General features: G+C 54.0%; 2 protein-coding genes across 19 annotated transcripts in view; one reads left to right on the plus strand and one right to left on the minus strand.

Moving 5' to 3' along the window:
* Positions 1–18,492, plus strand: part of PSMG3 (proteasome assembly chaperone 3) — a 348,811-nt gene that overhangs the window by 262,213 nt on the left and 68,106 nt on the right. The gene's annotated exons all lie outside the window — the stretch shown is intronic.
* ELFN1 (extracellular leucine rich repeat and fibronectin type III domain containing 1) overlaps positions 1–18,492 on the minus strand; it is a 133,107-nt gene that overhangs the window by 48,547 nt on the left and 66,068 nt on the right. The window contains exon 1 of one of the 18 annotated variants that reach the window (XM_049699972.1): positions 17,241–17,499. The exons of 16 other annotated variants lie outside the window; for them this stretch is intronic. The gene's annotated coding sequence lies outside the window, so the exon portion shown is untranslated. Of the gene's footprint in view, positions 1–16,552; positions 16,658–17,240; positions 17,500–18,492 lie in introns of those variants that run through there. One more of the 18 variants, XM_004268981.3, reaches the window with a different exon arrangement.

Consider the following 18,492-nt stretch of genomic DNA (forward strand, 5'->3'; position numbering starts at 1 on the left):
TCCAAGTGGACTGAAAGTCAACGTCAAATGTAAAACAATAAAGATTCTAAAAGACGACATGGAGGAGGCTCTTCAAAAATTTGAGGTGAGAAAAGATTTTGTGATGAGCTAACAAAAAGCACTAACTCAGAAGGATAACTTGGACTGCATTAAAATGAAGAACTTCTCATTAAAAGACATGAATGGAAGAGGGAAATGTCAAGCAGTAGAGTGGGAGGAGACACTTGCAACCTATATAATCAAGATTGGAAGAGTTTATAACTATGTAAAGAATTCTTACAGGGCTTCCCTGGTGGCGCAGTGGTTGAGAGTCTGCCTGCCGATGCAGGGGACATGGGTTCGTGCCCCGGTCCGGGAAGATCCCACATGCCGCAGAGTGGCTGGGCCCGTGAGCCATGGCCGCTGAGCCTGTGCGTCCGGAGCCTGTGCTCCGCAACGGGAGAGGCCACAACAGTGAGAGGCCCGCGTACAGCAAAAAAAAAAAAAAAAAAAAAAGGAATTCTTACAGATATATAAGATAAAGGCAGAAATCTCAATAGAAAAAATGGGTAAAGGTTTTGAACAGATTATTTCACCAAAGAGAATATCCAAATGGTCACTAAACTTATGAAAAGGTGTTCACCAGGAGGACTAAAATGAAAAGGACGGACAATATCAAGTGTTGACAAGGATGCGGAAAACCCAGCACAGAACGCGTGCTGACAGGTGGGGCGGACTCATGGGAGTATAAATTCGTACAACCATTTTGAAAAGTGTTTGGCAATATCTACTCAAATTGAACACAGGTACCACCTATAGCCCCACTGCTACGTATCTGTCCAGCAGAAATGAGCGCACATGCCCACCAACAGGCACGTGCAGGAGTGTTCGTAGCAGCTCTAGCCACAACTGCTGTAGCCTGGAAACAACCCAAATGTGCATCAACAGCAAAGACAAAAGGGACACCGTCTAAAAACATAAACTACACGTACACCACCGACACGGACGGAGCTCACAAAAACCGTGTTGAGCAAGAAGCTGGCCTCAGAAGAATGCATATCGCGTGCTTCCATTCATACAAAGCATAAGAACAGGAAAAACTATAGGATTAAAAATCAGAAAGGTCTTTCCGTTTAGGGAGAAAAGAGGGGTAACAATCATATGGGAACACGAAGACGTCCCGGGACGCACGTAATGCCTTATTTCTTGAACTAGCTGGTTCTTCGATGAATTCCACTTTGTGATCATTCGTGGAGCTGCCTGTTTTTTGAAGTTTTGTTTTCAGAAGACGGCGCTGTGAGATGGGACTTCCAGCATGCTGGAGGAAGAGGGTTGCCAAAGCCTTTCTCCAAAACTATAAAAATAGTCAACGTGATAAAAATAACCATTTCAATATCTTAGAAATTGACCCAAAGACATTTATCCAAGAAAAAGTATGGAACTTTGAGTAAGGCAGGGAGAATCTGTGACATTCTCACCTGGAACGGCTTCCATCTCCCCACTCCCAGCTCGGCTGACACATCTTCCTAACAGGACAGCACAGGGCAGGCTGTGAAAACTAGAAGCTTCGCTGCCAGAGGCTGATTTGATGGAAAGCAGTGGGCACCGAACTCACGCTCAGCAGCAGTGATGTCAATAATGAGCAGCAATCTCAGGGCTGAGTGAACGAGGAAGAGCGAGCGATGCTGCAGGGCTGAGACGGTGATCCTGGCCGGGGCAGCAACAGACCAATGGACTAACGGGAAACTTGACAGAGAAAGACATGAAATGTGACAGTCGCAGAGGTGCCGGATAAGCTCTCCACAAACACCCGGCTGATGGGTAGCATGCGACAGGGAACGCAGGCAGAGCCCAGGAAATTCACACATCCCTGGCCCGCCGAGAGCCTGTGCACGTATGCAGGGGAGATGCAAGAGTCTGACAGAGAGTAAAAGCCAGAGCAGACTCGAAAACCACCTGGTCCTTGAATGTGCTCCTAAACCCACACGCAGATCCACCGGCAGACAGCGAAAGCCTGACACAACCTCTGACCGGTAACTGCCTGACCACTAAGCGAAGCCGACACGGACGTGACCCACAGGAAGCCAAAATTCAAAATAAAAGCAGGAATTTTTTTAAAAAGGCAGACTAAGCAGAGACATCGGTCATCACACACCGGGGGACAATGGCTTTCAAACTGTTAGTCCAGGCGAGTTACTCAATAAGCAAAAAACAGCAACAATAATGACTGTCAGGGGGAAAAAATAAATTCAGAATCCAGAGGTGCTACATATGTTGTCTCAACTGCCCACTGTCAACACAAAATTACCAGATATGCAAAGGAGGAGAAGAAGGGAACTCATACTCAAAATAAAAAGCAGTCAGTAAAAACTGTCACTGAATGTCACAAGATGCCGCGTATAGCAAGGGCTTCAAAGCAGTGATCATAAACCTGTTTTTAAAAAACACAAAAGACAAATCATGTTTACAGATCAAAGGAAAGTATGATGACAATGACTCAAAAACAGAGAACCTCAATGAAGAGAGAAGGATTATTTAACAAAGTTCTGGAATTCAAAAGTGTAATAACTGAAGTGAAAAACTCATGACGGGCTCAACAGTCAATCTGAGATGGCAGAAGAAAGAATGAGCGATCCCAAAGATAGAGCAGAAGGAAGTATCCAATCTAAAGAACAGAGAGAAAAAACAGGGAAGGAAAATAAAGGGAGCCTCAGATATCTGTGCGACAGCATCAAGGACACCAATATGTATGTGATGGAAGTCCCAGGAGAAGAGGAAAGAAAGTGGTAAGAAAATACTTCAAGAAATAAAAGCTAAAAAGTCCCCAAATTTGATGAAAAACATTCATCTAAAATATGCAAGATCAACAAACCGCAAGCAAGATAAAAACAAAAAACCCACCTGAACACATCATAATCAAACTGTCGAGAGACTGAGAAAATAGAAAGACAAAAGTGGTCCATCACATGCAGGATAAAGACAATATGATCAATGGCTGATTTCTCATCCAGAACTATGGAGGTGAGAAGGCAGTGGGACGGCATATTCAAAGTGCTGAAAGAAGAAATGTCAAGCATGCCAGATCCCATGAAACTATCCTTCAGAAATGAAGGGAAACTAAGGACATTCAAAGACAAACAAAGACGGAGAGAATCTGGTGCTAGCAGACCTGATTTACAAGAAGTACTAAAGGAAGTCCTTCAGGCTGAAAGAGGTCATGTCCAGTGGTAATTTAAATCCACAGAAAGAAATGAAGGGCACCAGAAATGATAAATGCGTGGATGAATATAAAGGACTCTGTAAATGTATTATTTTCTCTTTCCTTCCCTTAGCTTCTTTTAAGAACATAAGATTATATAAAGCAATAATGATAACACTGTATAGCTGTTATAATTAGGTAGCATATATTGGTGTACTACACATGACAATAACAGCACAAAGGAGGGAGGAGGAAAATGGAGCTATACTGGAATAAAGTCTCCATATTTTACCATAATTAAGTCAGTGCTAATCTGAAATCATCTGTATTAAATTAAGATGCATATTGTAATCCCCAGAGCAACCACTAAGAAAACAATGCAAAGAAATAAAAGTTTAAAAAATTAACAGAGGACTTAAAATAGTACACTGGGGGCTTCCCTGGTGGCACAGTGGTTGAGAGTCCGCCTGCTGATGCAGGGGACGTGGGTTCGTGCCCCGGTCCGGGAAGATCCCACATGCCACGGAGCGGCTGGGCCCGTGAGCCATGGCCGCTGAGCCTGCGCGTCCGGAGCCTGTGCTACGCAACGGGAGAGGCCACAACAGTGAGAGGCCAGCGTACCGCAAAAAAAAAAAAAAAATAGTACACTGAAAGTATCTACTTAACAGCACAGAAGAAACAGAGGGGAAAAAAGACGGCACACGTAGAAAACAACTCAGAAAATAGCAACCACATCAAATCAAAAATTGCGTTATAAGTGAATGAAGTAAATGTTCCAATCAAAAGGCAGAGGTTGTCAGGCTGGAATAAAAGAACCTCCACATATATGTTGTCCAAAAGTGATACACTTTAGTTCCAAATGGACAGCTATGCTGAAAGTAAAAGGATGGAAAAATGCATGCAAACAGTAACCATATCAGAGCCAGAATGGGTAAGTTAACTTCAGGCAAAAGAGACTTTAAGAAATGTACCAAAGGCAAAGAGGGATATTTCATAATTATAAACAGGTCAATACCTCGAAAGAGATGCCAATTATAAATGAATATGCCTGTAACAAAAGAGCTCTGAAATACAGTAAGCAAAAACTAAGAAAATTGAAAGAATTGAAACAGACAATTCACCAATGATAGCTGGAGATGTCAATACTCCACTTTCAATAACTGAGAGAACTAGACAGAAAAAACCAGCAAAGATGCACACGACTTGAACTACACCATCACCCACTTAACCTAACTGACGTTGGTAGAAATCCTACCCAGCAAAGATACACATTCTTTTCAAACACACAAGGTACATTCTTCAGGAAAGACCACATTCTAGGCTACAAGACAAACCTCCATAAATTTTAAACAAATGAAACCACAGAAAGTATACTCTCCAACCACAGTGGAATTGAAATAAAAATCAACAGAAGAAATAAATCTGAGAAATCCCAAATATCTGGAAAGTAAACAACAGAGTTTTAAATAGCCCAGGAGTCAAAGAAATCACAAAGGAAATTAGAAAATGTCTTTAATTAAATGAAAATAAAACAGAACATATCAAAATCTATGAGCTGCAGTCAAAGCGGGGCTTAGACCGAAATGTACAGCTTTCAGTGCACATCAGAAAAGAATAAAAATCTCAAAACCTAAACATCTACCTTAAGAAACTAGAAAAAGCCAAAGCAAGTAGAATAAAGGAAATAATACAAATTAGAACTAGACTCATGAAAGAGAAAAACAAATACCGTATATTAACGCATATATGTGGAATCTGAAAACAATTGGCACAAGGAAAGAAAAGATCTATCACTGATGAAAAAACAGAAAAAAATCAGTGAAAATCAAAATTCAGTTATCTGAAAAGATTAACAAAATTGATAAAAACTTTAGCTAGACTAAGGAAAAAATGAGAAGACACAAATTACCAAAATTCTTCTTACCAGAAGAAGATGTTACTATTAAAGAGAAAACATCACTACCAATCCTACAGAAATCAAAGGGAGTATATGGGAATATTATGAACAACTTTATGCCAACAAACCACACAAGTTAGATGAAGTGGGCAAATTCGTAGAAAGACACAAATTAACAAAACTGATTCAAGAAGCAATAGAAAATCTGAACAAACTTATAGCCATTTCTTAAAAATGAATGATTAATTTAAAATATTCCCACAAAGAAGAGCCCAAGCCCAGGTAGCATTAGTGGTAAAGTCTATCCATTATTTTTTAAAAATCATACTGATTTTTACAAATTCTTTCAGAAAAAAAAAGGAGAAAAACTTCCCTGCTCATTCTATGAGACCAGTAATTTTTTCCCTGACACCAAAATCAGACAAAGACATCATAAGAAAATAACAGACCCATATATCTCATGAACACTGCTGCAAAAATCCTTCACAAAACATTAGCAAACCAAATCCAGTGACAGAGAAAAAGGATTGTACAGGTGGCATTCATCCCAGGAATGCAAGCCTATTTAGCATCTGAAAATCGACTAAAGTCATACTAGTAACATAAAAGGACAAAAGCCACACGATCATTTTAGTAGATGCAGAAAAAGAATCTGCCCAAATCCAACACTCATTCATAAAAATGCTCAATAAGAGCTCTCCCCTGGTGGCGCGCGGTGGAGAGTCTGCCTGCCAACACAGGGGACATGGGTTCGAGCCCTGGTCCGGGAGGATCCCACATGCTGTGGAGCAACTGAGCCCGTGCACCACAACTGCTGAGCCTGCGCTCTAGAGCCCACAAGCCACAACTACTGAAGCCCACGAGCCTAGAGCCCGTGCTCCGCAACATGAGAAGCCACTGCAATGAGAAGCCCGCGCCCACAACGAAGAGTAGCCCCCGCTCGCTGCAACTAGAGGAAACCCGTGTGCGGCAACGAAGCCAAAAATAAATACAATAAATAAATTTTTTAGAAAACATGCTCAACAAACCGAGAATACAAAGGAACTTCTCAAGCTGATAAAGACCATCTAGGAAAGCCACGGCTAACATCATACTTAATGGTGAGAGACTGAATGCTTTTCCTGTAAGGTCAGGGATGAAGCAGCTCTGCCATTCAACATTATTCCGGAGGTTCTGGTCAGTACAATAGGCAAGAAAAATTAAAAAAAGGTATCCAGTTTGAAAAGGAAAATGGAAAATTCCCCTTATTTGTAGATGACATGATCCCGTATGTAGAAAACCCTAAGGAATCCACAAAAGTCTGCTGGAACCAGCTAATAACTCAATTCAGCAAGGTCACAGAATAAAAGATCAATATACGAAACTCAACTTTATTCCTGCGTACTAGCAACAAACAACCTGAAAATGAAACTAAGAAAATAATTCCATTCACAGTAGCATCAAAAAAACTTAGAAATAAATTTAACAAAAGAAATTTAATTAGCAAGACGTGCACCCTGAAAACAACAAAAAATTGCTTAGAGAAAAGAAAGGTCTAACTTAATGGAGAGACAGTCCATGTTCATGGATAGGAAGACTTAATATTTCCAAATTGGTCTATAAATTAAACAAACCCATCACAATTCCAGCAAGCTTTTTTTAAATTGACAAAAGCTGATTCTAAAATTTACATAGAAATGTAAAGGACTCGGAATAGCCAAAAATATTTTTAAAAGAACAATTTAGAGGACTCACACTGCCTACTTTCCAAACGTGCCACAAACCTACAGTAATCAAAACAATGTGGTACTGGCAAAAGAAGAGGCACATCCGTCCACGAAATAGAATTGAGAGTCCAGAAGCAAACCCTTATATTTGTGGTCCCAAGAGAACTTAACGCAGAAAATACAGTCTCTTCAAAAAATGGTGCTGGGGCGATCGGATACCCATATACCAAAAAAATGAACTTAGACCCATACACGGCATTTACAAACATTAACTAAAATGGGCAATAAACCTAGGAAGAGCTAAAACAATGAACTCCTAGAAGAAAACACAGAGGAAATCTTTGTGACCTTGGATTAGGCATATAGCACTAATAATACGATTCATAAAAGAAAAAAAATTGGTACGTCACACTTCATTATAAGTAAAAACTTCTGTGCTCCAAAAGACACCAGGAAGAAAATTAAAGACAAGATACAGACAGAAGATATTTGCAAACCATACTTCTGATAAAGGACATACCCAGAAAGTAGAAAGAACTCTCACAACAATTCTGAGTAACTCTGAAACTCAGCAAGACAAATAAACACACTAAAATGGGCAAAAGATTTAGACATTTTGTCAAAAACAACATGTGAATGCTGATGAACACATGAGAAAAATGTCCAACTTCACTGCTCAGTAGGAAAATGAAAGCAAAACCCCAGTGAGATACCACAGCTCACCAGCCTGCGCATCTGCAGTAAAAAAGACCAACGTCACCAAGCCTTGTGGCAATGTGGGGCTGACCCTCTCCAAACGCCTAGAAAAGAAAACCTAGAGAGACAGAGTGCAGACCAGTGCCTGGGGGGAGCGGGGACCACCCACCGCTGGACAGGACGTGGGGAACCTTCCAGGGCCATGGGAAGGGTCTGAAACTCGCCTGTGGCCACGGCTGTGCACATCTGTAAACGTGCCCAAGCCGCTGAGCAGTCCCTTCCCAGTGGCTTGGAAACGTGGTTACGCGGTCACGGTACGTCCAGAAAGCGGGGAACGGGAAAGAACAAGCAGGCCGGCGCGCTCCGAACGCGCTCCCCAGGACCTCCACTGGACGCCCTCACCTAGGCGACCAGCCTTATCCCAAAGGCAAGAACTGCCCTCAGGACAACTTTCCAGCCGCCAAGGCCAGCAGGCTCTTTGCCGTCCTGAGATCTCACTCAAACAGGAGGACCCCCTCCCGTGACTTCGGGGTACCTTTCTGCACACACAGAATCCTGGGCAGGAAGCGAAAGGGAGCAGGGGGTTGTACCCGGGCAGCCTGGACCCCATAAACCCCTCAGCCAGGTGGGGTCCCCCAGACCCCCAGCTCAGGGCAGGCCCCAGTTCCTCCGCAGTCAAGGGCCCAGAGCCGTCAACAGTCAGTTCCCCCGTGCTGCCTTCCACTCTGAGGCTCAGTTCTCCCATCTGTAAAATGGGCAGGACGGGGTGGAGCGAGGGGGTGTCAGAGACGGAATGATCTGGGTTCCGGCGCTTGTGAGCTGCGAGCCTGGGCCCAATCACCTCCCTCCCCGGCTGTGGGAGATTCCCAGTGGTGCCGGGCCCGCCACACTGGGCATGGGGCCAGGCAGGGTCAGGGTCATCGCGCCCAAACAGGCTCTGAGCTCTGTGGTTCTAGGAACCTCCCGAGGCCAGGCTCGCGGCAGGTGGCTGAAGAGGAGCCAGGGGTCCCGTGTGGCGGAGGGGCTGTGCCCCACGAGGCTCGGGTGCCTTCCCCGCGAGGCTGAGGAGGCACCCAGGGGTCAGGCCCTGCCCCTCCAGCCTCAGTGTCCCCTTTCGGAAGGAGGGAGCTGGGACAGCCCCAACGCTCTGGGTGTGAAGCGTCGCCGCCTTTGTCCTTTCTGCCAAGTACCCACATCTGCCACCTCCTGGCCCTAGAACTGGGGGTTTTCTCCTTGAATTTAGAACTTCCAGACATTTCCCAAGAGGAAAGTGGGAGATGGAAGGGCTTCTGACCTGAAAGGACCGGAATTTGGCTCCTACAACCTCGTGGCCATACAACTCTGGGAGGTGCAGGTGTCACTGAGGATCCAGGCTTCCCCACGGCCTGTTACCTTCTGCAGAGCCCATACCAGACGACCTGGGGGCGCCTCAGCGATGTGGCCCCAGCCCTGGCCGGGGCGGCTGCGGCTCCACAGTCTACACTCACGAGACACCCCAGCACGGCCTGGAGACGTGCCCTCCCCAACGGTCAGCACCGTCCGCCTCATCCACCCTCCCAGGCCCTTGGCTTCCCAAGGACCCCACAAGGAAGGGCACAGCAGCACCTGGCACAGCAAAGGTGAGTCCACGATGCAGCAGGTCCCCTGGCCGGGCGTGGGGTGGGGCTCTGGGAGGGGAGCCCACACACACACACTGTCCCCAGGACGACTACTCCCAACCGCAGACCCCGGAGACAAGCAGCGTCACAGCTGCCCTGTGTGTCAGCACGCACAGGACACACCGAACGGAGCGCGGGCTGTAGCGGCCGTGCAGGTGTGCGGGGTCCAGGGCACTGCAGAGGCGGTGGCGCACCTGGCCCAGTGCAAGCCCCGGGCGTGTCTGGACGCGCACCGGAAGATGGGAGCCTGCGTGTCAGTGCACGTGTATGACGCGTGCTCTGCGGGCACACGTGCGTGTCAGAGGCTGCACCTGTGCATCCGGAGTGGGCTGTGTGGGCATAAGACCCTGTGGCTGTGTGTGTGGGCTAGTGAGGTGCAGGGTGTGTCAGCCACGTGTCCTCAGGGCTTGGGTACAGCTGCCCAGGCTGGGGCGTCTCAGCCCTGACGTGTGGGTGAGGCCGGGGACGGGGGGCGCACCTCCGGATTTCTGGAGAGATGTTTTTCTAAAAAGCTGTCTCTGGTGAATCATGTCCTTCAGACCTAGCCTGTTCCTGCTCTGTGGGGAAGCCAAAATGAACCCAACGGAGTCTCTCCTGGCCTCTCCCCCAGGACGCAGAGCCGGCCAGCTCCAGGCCCACGTGGGGGCCACTGGGGGCCCCTGGGAACTCTCCATGCCCCTTGCTTTTAAAACCGCAGTCCGCTCTACTGAATTTGCTAAAAAAAAAAAAAAAAACGCAGGCGAGAAATTCATTTTACAGAACTTCAACCCTCAGACAGGATCTGAGATTGGAACTTGCCCTTCATCGGGCAACGTAACTCGTGAGACTACACCTGCTGTTTGTTCTGGTCCCCGAGAGGACAAAGGAGCAGCGTCCCTGGGAGGCACGCACATGCACACACTTGGGTACACAGACACACACACAGGCACGCACACACAAACACACACACGCACATGCACACTAAGACCTGACGAGTGCGTCTCTGAAAGGAGGCGCCTGCCAGCCGCCTGGGGAAACAACCCGAGCGCCACTTGCACCCGGCACCCCCAGGGTCGGCGCCAAGTCACCCCCTGGTTTCACACCCACCCATTGTTTTTTGCGGGGGGGGGGGGGTTCCTCTCCCTTTGGAAAGGCATCTCTGAAATGTTAATGGATGTCAGCGGAAAACAGGATTTACTTAATGCAATCCCAGTCTCTATTCAAATGCATCCCTCATTTCGATATAAACGGGAATACGGGTTTTGCTTTACCGAATGTTTTTCTCTACAGGAACACAGCTCCAATTTTTAAAGCGATGTCAAAACAGATGGCGCAGGCCTCCCTGTCTGTCCCTCGCCAGCGCCGTCAGCCTGCTACGGGCTGCCCCATCTCACCCAGATGTTGGCATACACTCCTAACCGGGAGGCTCCTTCCCACACATGCCCCTAAGACTCCTCCCCTCCCCTCCAGCCAGAGGGACCTTTCAAACACGGAAGCCAACTGCGTCCCTTACCTGCTCAAACTCCCCAAAAGCTTCCCAAGGCAAACAGAATGAGATCCACCTCTTCCCAAGAACTCTGACGCCCTCGCAGCTCAGGCACGATGGGCTCTGTCTCCCTCTGACCTCGCACCTCTGGAAGTGGGCCTTATCCCTCCTCCAACACGCCAAGCCTGGTGCTCGCTACCTCAGGGCCTTTGCACTTGCTGTCCTCCTCCCAGCTCCCTCTTTCCGTGCCTCTTTGCACAGCAAAGTGCAAAGGGACAGGAGGGCCAAGGCTTGTGCAGCCAGAGGAAGTGGGTCCACAGGCCTGAGTGAGGGTCCCACAGGACAAAACCAAAGGCCCAAGGATTCCATGAGCATCAGTGGCAACTTTGCCTTTCACAGAACTTGTATCACCATTTCAGACTCACCACAGCTGGCCATGCACCCCAGTCCTCACCTTACAGAGGAGAAAACAGGCTCAGCAAGGAGAAGGGACCCACCCCACAGCCTGGGCCTCCTGACCGGGGACCATGCATCTGGCCCCGGACTCTGCTTCCAGCCCCAACACCCTGGGAGGGCGTTTGCTCTAGACCCATTTGACAGACGAAAGCACTGAGGCACAAGCAGAAAGGCAGCTAGCCACCAGCTCGCATGGCCAGCCAGACGCAGAGCAGACACTGAGCTACCCCTGAACTGCAGCTGGGCCCTTCCAGAAACTTCGGTAGGGCTATCAGAGGTAGGGGAGACACCTCAGTGGGGATGGCAGAGGCCAGGAACAGGAAACACAGGCTCAGAAGCACATCCCCTGGCCCTTGGGTTTCCAGGGCAGCATGGAAGCCTGGGGGTGGGGGTGCAGAGGGCAGCTCTGGTATCCACACTGCCCCTCCCAGGAAGTCCTCCAGGCTCTGTCCTGACAACACAGGACCAGTGGCGCTTCCTCACTGCACGCTCTGTAAGCCTTCTCTCTGCAGCGTCCACTGTGTGTGAAAAGGATCTAGAAAGCCCCCTGCTAGACAGGGCTCTTGGTCCCCCACCCCTGAGGCCAGCCCAGCCCACCCCCATCCCCACGTGCAAAGAGGCCAGCCCCTGGGTCTGTGTCAGCTACCGGGAGCCAAGGAGGAAGAGGTGCCCGGTTCAGTCCTGCCGAAAATGAACCAGGATCTATCAGCAAACACGAGGGAGCCTCGGCCATCAATCATCAATCATCTCCCCGGGTTCCCTGCCCGAGGGAGACTCTGACTGGACCCGACCGCATCCCAAGGCAGGGTGCAGTGGCCCACTCTCGGGGTCAGACCCTGGGCCCTCTGTCATGCCGTCCGCCTCTCCAGCACTGGTGGACAGCTCTCAACACAGCGGGGGCTTCGTAGATGCTTGTTATCCAACCGGCTCTTCTACGGAAGTAGCTGCTGGAGCGGGGGCGGGGGGGGGGGCTGCAGAGAGCTGTGCTTGGGGGTAGGGGGACAGTGCTAAAGAGGGGCACGGACCAATGTGGGCCCAGAGGCAGCAGGGGTGGAGCGTGGCTGGTCCACTGCACGCACACCCTCCCCCGAGGCTGGAGAGCTGAGGGCGGGGCCGCTGGGGCCCCACCTGGCAGGCAAGGGGGGGGGGGCTCTAAAAAGACCCCCTGCTGTCTCCAAGGCGGGGCCGGCAGAGCGTGGGAGCAGGGCTGAGCCGGGCTTGCTGTCACTGTCCTGTTTGGTCCTCAGTTTCCCAATCTGTTTAATGGAGGGGTTGAGTCAGAGGCTCCACCAAGTTCAATGGCCCCATTGACAGCTGGGAGGGGCTCCCGGGTGCTCCCAGGCCACGCCCCTCTCTTCTCATCCCCTGCTACTGGTCAGCACCTCAGCTTCTGCTGCTCCCGGCCCCTGCTGCTGATCTGGGGGGCCGGTTCCTCCCAGATCATCTAAATGCTTAAGGGCCCACCAGACCCCGTCTTCTGGGAGCCCCCATGCTTGGGACAGAGCAGCCCCCCAAGGAGGAGCTGGGGCCCACTCACGGGGTGGGGAGCCCCGAGGGCCAGACTGGCCACAAATTCTTAGGAACTAAGGCTCACTGTTGGGACAGGAAGGGAGGCGCCCCAGCAGGGATGAGTCAGAGACTCGGGGTCTCCCAGCACGCAACAGCCCAGGAGTCTCAGCTGCAGGGTGGGTGGCGGGCGCCGTCAGGAGAGGCCTGGGGGCAGGCGGGGCCCAGTGCTCAGACACCAGGCCAGCCTTGGTGACTCAGTTTCCCCACAGCTCTTCCTCAGTCCCCAGGGCCCAGAGCATGCAGCCCCCTCTTGACCCCCTAAGGAGGCTCTCAGGCCCTTCTGGGGCCCCCCGCTTCCCCCAGCCTCTGTTCTAAGCCCGAGGCCAGCCTAGGCCTGGCTCCCAGGAGGATTCCAGCCTCAGCCTCGTGACGTGCTTGCCGTGTGACCCTGGGTGATGCTGGACCCTTCTGAAAGATGGGGCCGGACAGGCTGATCTCCACTGGGAAGGATGGTGTACATGTACTTGCGTGTTCATGTCTATCGGCTGTCTCCCAGCCCAGACACAAGCCCCCCACTGCCGGGGCCTCACACGGTCTCATCCCCAGACCCCAGCAGAGCACGCGGTGGACCCTCAACACGTCTGCTGGACAACCTTCGGGACCCTCCAGCTCAGAGGGCCCAGAGCCTCGGCTGCTGCCCCCATGTGGCTGCTGGGTCCCAGGTGGTCTCTCCAACCCCACTCCTCCCCCTCCCCTCCCCTCCCCTCCCCTCCCCGGGAGCGCTCGGCAAAGCCAGGTCTCAGCCGGCCACACACAGGCAGGCCAGAAAGAGGAGGTGAGTGTCCACACCCGCCGCCCCACTTCCTGCTCACCTACGTAGTCGCCCACTGACACAGGGTACCTGGCAGTGTCCGAGGCCGGCCTGCCCTGCTCAAATACCAGAACTGAACCAACACAGCAGGGGCACAGGAGCCCCTCTGCCACCCTCTGCTCCCACTCACTGTGCATCCCCAGACAGTACCCCACCCCACTCCGGCCTCAGTCTCTCAGCCCCCCCATCTGTACGGTGGGTCCTGGGAAGGACGACACCAAAGTCCCTTCCACAGCAGGGCTGCAGTCCCCTGCATGAGCTCCACCATCAGCCACCCCAACAGAGCCCTGCCCAAGGCCAGGTGACACCCAAGCTTCCGTTGGAAGAAATCGGAATCCATGACGGGAGACAAAAAGGGAAGGGCGATGCAGGGGGCATGAGCGGGGGTTGCTGGAGAGATGACAAATGTATCCAATGTCCACGGCGCAGCAATGCCACCATCTGCTCCAGGTTCACGCTTGGAAATTTATGGCCCCATCACCCGGCCCTGGAGATCCATCTCCCGCCTGTCAGTCACCAGCATCTTTCATCCTGCGCCCTCCCGCATGTGTATTATCCACCACCAGCCCAGGCAACCACAGGGTCTGCCTGCTTGTTTCCTGCAGAGATATATTAACACCCCAGTCCAAGCACCTCTGCTCGTAAATTTCTCCCGCTGCTACGCGCCCTCAGAAACAGGGTCCTCTGCTAATGGGCTCTGGGCCTCTAAGGGGATGGGGACTGCAAGGTAGGGGTAGCGGCCCTGACCCGAGGGATCTGAGGAGTTTCCTGAGTGTTCAGAAAATCCCACTGAAATCTAGAGCTGGTGTGTGTGTGTGTCTTAGAGACACACACAGACGTGGGACCAGGCAGGCACTCGCGTGTTACCCTGCTGAGATCCAAGCCACCATCAGGATTCTGGCCCCACTAATTTCTCTCTTGGAGCAGGTGATGTTGACAAGCAGACATTTAGATTCAAATTCCCAGGGTCTAAGAGAGGGGCTGCTGGGTCCAAGTTTCTCCTGGGGGCCCCGGCCACCCTGGGTTTTTTTTGAGGGGGTAGGGAGTTGGGGGAGCAGCAGCCTCTCCCCAGCTCAGGTGGCGGGCGTCAGCTTCTAAAATCTGTGAAGAACTGCTAAGCTTTCCAGAGGGACTCCTGTGGGGCTCTGGGGAAGGGACATCAGGCTTTCTCATCCCCCGGCCCAGGTACACGTGCCCACCACATCCCTCGCCCACCGCCCACATCTGCCAGGTCTCAGGATAAGATGCCCATCCCTGCTTTTCCTAGTCAGGACTCCAGGCCTGTGGCTGCTGTATCATCCTAAATGATACACGGGCAGCCGGCCTGCTGCCGTGGCCAGGGGGACTGAACAGCTGCTGGCAGGAGAGGGTCCAAGAGGATCCGACTGTATGACTGCCAACCTTCCTGACCCAGAGCCCAGGGCGTGTTCAGCCGTCCCTTAACAAGAGCCCAGGAAAGCGAGGCACCAAAGTGCTGGGGTCCTGGCCCGGCTCCAGCCCCCGAATCTAGATAGCAGGTGGGCATTCCCTCTGACGCACGGGCCATCTGCAGTTTGTCCCTCTGCCTCTGAGTGTGCCTCTTCTGATGAAGCAGGGTGCAGACCTGAGATGAGGTTGGGAGTGTGTCCCCCATTGCTCGTTCAATTAGAAGTTGAGAGCTGCAATGACCCAGGGTGCAGGCCAGGGGGCTGGCTGGGCAGGAAACAGGAGACTGTTTGTGGCTTCAAACCAACATAAGCCCCGTTTGCTCCTTTCCTCTGGGGCTGGGGCCTCACCGGAGACAGCCCCAGAGAGAGGAAACTGGGGAAGTCTACCTTTGTATCCCCCCTCGCCCTGCAGCCTTCGAAAGCCCCTGCCTCCAAGGCTCCTGAGATCTTAGATCTTGTCAACGCTTTCTTCCCAGCCCCCAGCCCAACAGAGAGGGAGAGAGGCAGACCCAGCTGCATCTGAGCAAGGGCTCAGGGAAGATGGCTCACACCTGAGGCTCTGCTGGGGCTGCAAACCTGGCCTGATCTCCCCACGCCTGGAGGAGAGGCCTCCAGGGGCCCCGCCTGTGCTGAGCCTCCCCTGTGGTGCTCCTTCCATAAGGCGCACGTTTTCACCTGGCCTGGTCTCCCCAAGCCTGGAGGAGAGGCCCCCAGGGCCCTGCCTGTGCTGAGCCTCCCCTGTGGTGCTCCTTCCACAAGGCGCACGTTTTCATTGTACCCCCATTTTACAGCCTTGGAAACTGAGGCTCTGGGAGGTTTACCTGCCCCAAGGTCACACAGCTGATGCCGGCAAGAGTCTGGTTTTGATGCCAGAGGCTGTCGGTCTGATTTGGAGGGGGAACACCTGCAAGGGGCCCCACCCTGAGCAGCGAGCAGGTGACCTGCGGATTTTACAGGATGGAAGGGGGGGACCTGCGTCCTTAGAGGCAGGTTGGGGCAAGGAGGCTCAGCACCCCTCCCCCAAGGGATGACAGTGAGAACGGGTCCGAGGTGGGGGAGGGGTGGAGAACATCCACCAGGTTCTGAGCAAAGGCCCCCGCCCCCACCCCTACGCCAGGGCTTTGGCTCCCCGATCGCAGAATGCGGCCCCTCCCCCGAGTAAAGCTGGACCGTCCCGGGGTGCCTAATGGGGAGGCGCGCAACGTCGGAGAGCGGGCAGACAGGGCAGGAATGGTGACACCGGCACCGACGGGGCTCAGGGACCCTCGGCCGAGGAGGTTTGGGGAAGGGCAAGGGCCGCGCCGGGTCGACCGCAGGGAGCAGCAGCTCTGGGCGAGGGTGGGATGCGGACCGACGAGGGAGCGACGAGGGGGCAGAGGTGCTGGGGAAGGGGCAGGTCCTAGCGAGGAGTAGTTGTGCGAGGGGCAGGGGCGATCCGGGGGCGCCAGCGGTACCCCTATCCAGGACCCCGCTCTCCCCGCCGCCGCCGCCAAGTTCCTCCAACTTTGCCCGCTGCGCTCGGAGGGCGCGCTGGGCCTGGGCGCACTAGGGCCGGGGGCGTAGGGAGAGCGCGCCGGCGACGCGAGGTGCGGGGCCCGCCGCGCCGTCCCCGGGAGTGGCTGGACTCCCGCGTGCCCAGGCTCGGCCCCAGTCCCGCGTGGACTCGGGCTCCGCGGGCTCCGCACTTACCTGCTCGCCCGGCCGCCGCTCCGGGGCTGCGCCCGCCGCCGCCGCCGCCGCCGCCGCCGTCCTTCAAGCTCTAACTTCGCTCCGGGGATTGAAATTCCTCCCCAGCTTCGCCCATCGATCCGCGCGCGCCGCCCCGCCCCTCGCCTCGCGGGCAGCGGGGCTGGTGTTCGCGCACCTCCCCTGCGCTCCCCCCTCCCCTGCGCGCTCCCTCCCACCCCCTCTTCCTCCCTGCTCGAGTCCGGCTCGGAGTCTCGCGCCCTCCCCCTTCCCCCCTCCCTCCAGAACCCCCTGCGCTCGCCCGGCCTCCTCACGGCCGCGCTCCTGCCCTCCGGCCGCCGAGCGGAGGGGGAGGGGGAGGGGGAGGGGAGGGCAGCGGGAGGGGAGGTACTAGAAAGCGCCGGAGGGTTCCTTCTCGGGCCCTCTCCAGCCCTTCCACCCACGTCCGAGTGGGGGCGGGGCCGCCCTCCGCGTAGGGGAGCGCGCAACAGCTGTGGCCGGGAAGAGCCACCCACGACCCCTCCCCTTTAAGCAAAGACCAGGCGTCCTCAGGACCCGATTCGGCCCGGCTGTCCGGCCCACCTAGGAGAAGGTAGGGATCCGGGGGCAGAGAGCTGGGGGGGGCGGGGGGCGGACAGGTAGGGCTGGCACCCTCTCCCCAGTCCTGGCCCCCCTTCCTTCCCTCACTCACCCCAACCTCTGGGAAAACTCCGAGAGGCTCGGCGCACTCTTCCCTCTTAGTTTGACCCTCACAACCTGCGTGTGCGGAAGCCCCCTTTCCGCAAGTTACAGAGAGGCCCAGAGGCTTGCCCCACGTCACACAGCAGGTCCGGAGCAGAGCCCGAAGGGCAGCTTTGCCCCCAGGTCTGAGCCTCCTGGCCCCTCGGGGCTCCTCGCTGGGGCCGGGCAGGCCTCGTTGGTGCCCCCGGCCGCCCGGGTGGGCTGCCCGGCCCGCACCTCGGGCCGCTCGTGTCCCCGCGCAGCCTGGCTCGTCCCCGCCGGCGCCCGCAGCCCCCTCCCCGCTTCCTGTCCCCCGCCCGCCTCTGATTCCCGGCCTCAGTACCCCCGGCACGCTCTCCGCTCCCCGCCAGCAGCTGGGCAATTCACCGAGCATACAAAAGAGTTGACTCAATTCAAAGACAGCAAATCAAGATAAATCCTATAGTGTGTGGGAACCGGAGAGAGAATGTGAATGAACGCCCACAGCACCAGCGACTCCTGTAGGGACCGGCAGGTCCCCCTCGCCCCGCACCACCTGGGCGCGGAAGGTCAGCCAGGAAGTGAGGAGTGGGCTCTACGCTGCCCTCCCCCTGCCAGGTGGGAATTGAGGACTTCAGTGCTTTGTGGCCCCCTCCTGCCTGCCAGGTGGGGCTCCCTTGTGAGGGGGTGCAGAGCCACAAAGGGGGTGCTAGGACAAAAGCAAGGGTGCCCCGTGGTTATGTACTGGGGGGCGGTATGTCCAGAAACGTATCACAGCTCCGGGGGTCAGGGTGAGGCACAGGGAAGGAGGCAGCGGGGCCGCGTGGGCATCTGAGCTGCAGCCTTTCTCCCTGGGCCGCCTCCTACCTGGACCCTTGTCCCAGCAGGCCTCAGGCCAAGGGCAGGCCCTGGCTATTACCACACAGATATACTGCAAGCCTCAGATGTGCCAGGCCTGGGGACCAGGGAACGGAGGGGTTGGTGAGAGGACCCCCCTTCTCCTCCCTGTTGTCTAAGAGGCCCTCCGCAGCTGCAGTTGGGACTGGGGAGAAACTGGTCCTCCCCCAGAGTGACACTGGTCACTCCTGGAAGGTCCAAGAGATCACCCTTCAAGCCTCTGGCCTCACCAGCCCCGTGCAGGGAATGCACGGGAGCCGAGGCTCCAGTGCATTCCTTCCCAGGCAAGCCTCTGCCAGAGGTGACTGACTCCCGTTTCTGGCTGGTTCCCCCAGGGCCACGCTGGC

Source organism: Orcinus orca, chromosome 16 (assembly GCF_937001465.1).
Source record: "Orcinus orca chromosome 16, mOrcOrc1.1, whole genome shotgun sequence".
NCBI classification, from domain to species: Eukaryota; Metazoa; Chordata; class Mammalia; order Artiodactyla; family Delphinidae; genus Orcinus; species Orcinus orca.